Raw genomic sequence first — 1,674 nt, 5'->3', positions numbered from 1 at the left:
TAATATATATATATATATATATATATATAATTTTTCAAGAATCTCTTCCTCGTAATGTTACGCCGAGGGGTACATATCACTGGATCGCACGTTGAGGTCACGTGACTTCCACAATAACAACACGCGGAAGCAAACGACGCAACCGAGATCAAAACAGTTTTTGTACGTAATGGGCCGTTATCCCCTCATTCCTTCTAGTTCGGCTCGAGCGGTCGTGAGGTGTACGTCGCGAGCGCGTTAATCGCGACGAAATCATTGTAAAAGGTAACAACGTCACTCAAGATTGTAGGGTAATATTAACGCACTTTTTATTAGATTTCGAAGAGAGACAAAGCTAAAAATCTTGTGATTTCGTTAGTTTGCTGCACTGAGAGAGAAAATATCTAAAAAATGAGAATAATATTTATTCAGTGGGTACTATTAACATATTAAATTAAATATAAATTATTTTATTTAAATAGAACAAATATTTTCTTACTTAAAATTTGTTTTTAATTTTTAAAACATATTAACTTTATATATTTCTTTATATATAAACTTTATATATAAACATATATAACTTTATATATTTCTATAAACAAATATATGGTATTAGTATCCATCAAACGTCTTTTATTTCTTAAACTTTTTGTCAGTGTATAAAAGTAGATTTTGAATTTAAATATTTAACATTCTAAAAAATAATCTAAAATCCAATTCGATATGAAAATTCACTCGGCTTTATCCTTATTAAATCTTTATTTTGAGTTTCTTTTTTGTACTGACAAACAAATATCTAAAAGATAAATAAGTATTTATTCGGTTATTAATACTATAGTTGCTTAAATCTAAATGCTTTTATGTGAATAGGATAAACAATTGCTTTTATAGAAAGCTAAGATTTTGAGAAAGCTAAGATTTTGTATATTATATGAAAAATATTTTATATTATATTAATGAAAGTAAATATATATTATAGTACTCACCAAATAAATATTTTCTTATTTCTTAAATTTCTTTCTTTCAGTGTATGCCACCATATTTTCAATTTATGCCAAGTAATTACAATTATTATAATTAATCCGGAAAATTACTTTCTGTTTCAGATCTGACGAATTATATCGCGAAAGCAGCTGAGGTATTCAAAGTATTTCAGCGGATGGTGGCACCGGAGGATCCGGTTCGGGCAGAATAAAATCGGCTTGAAGGTAAACTCAAAAATATTATATTTTTTCTATCTCTATCCTAATAAAAATTTGGATGTAAAAGTCATTATGAGTTAAACTGATAAGAGTTAATACACTTGTGCATCATTTGTTTAGCCGAATTTCCGAATGCGACGGACACAACTTTATTCTTTTTTTTTTGTTTCAGATTATCATGCAGAATATGGCCGATCCTGAGTTGGTGAGTCACAAAAGAAACGATTATAAACATTTAATATTCATTTGAAGAAAAGAAAAAGGTGGCGGGTTTTTATAGAATTTTTTGGAGACAATGCGATACACTTAGAGAGTAGCATGTGGGGAATTATTTGCTCAAAACATTAAAAGGATTGCGTTTTCGAGTATATATATTTCGTAATAGATATTGAAAGAATTGAATATTTATTGTCCAATAAATAATCTTGACGTGTTAGTAAGTGTATTAATATATATATATATATATATATATATATATATATATATATATATA

At 27.7% G+C, this 1,674-nt stretch overlaps 1 protein-coding gene across 3 annotated transcripts in view; it reads left to right on the top strand.

Moving 5' to 3' along the window:
• The first annotated feature begins 142 nt into the window (after positions 1 to 142).
• Positions 143 to 1,674, top strand: part of LOC116844494 — a 163,320-nt gene continuing 161,788 nt past the window's right edge. For all 3 annotated transcript variants that reach the window (XM_032816059.1, XM_032816058.1, XM_032816057.1), the window contains exons 1-3: positions 143 to 264; positions 1,086 to 1,187; positions 1,354 to 1,386. The gene's annotated coding sequence lies outside the window, so the exon portion shown is untranslated. The remainder of the gene's footprint in view (positions 265 to 1,085; positions 1,188 to 1,353; positions 1,387 to 1,674) is intronic.

This window comes from Odontomachus brunneus, unplaced genomic scaffold (genome assembly GCF_010583005.1).
Source record: "Odontomachus brunneus isolate Ranch 3 - 2012 unplaced genomic scaffold, Obru_v1 Obru_scaffold_042, whole genome shotgun sequence".
Taxonomy (NCBI): Eukaryota; Metazoa; Arthropoda; class Insecta; order Hymenoptera; family Formicidae; genus Odontomachus; species Odontomachus brunneus.
This window is presented reverse-complemented; position numbering and strand designations above follow the sequence as displayed.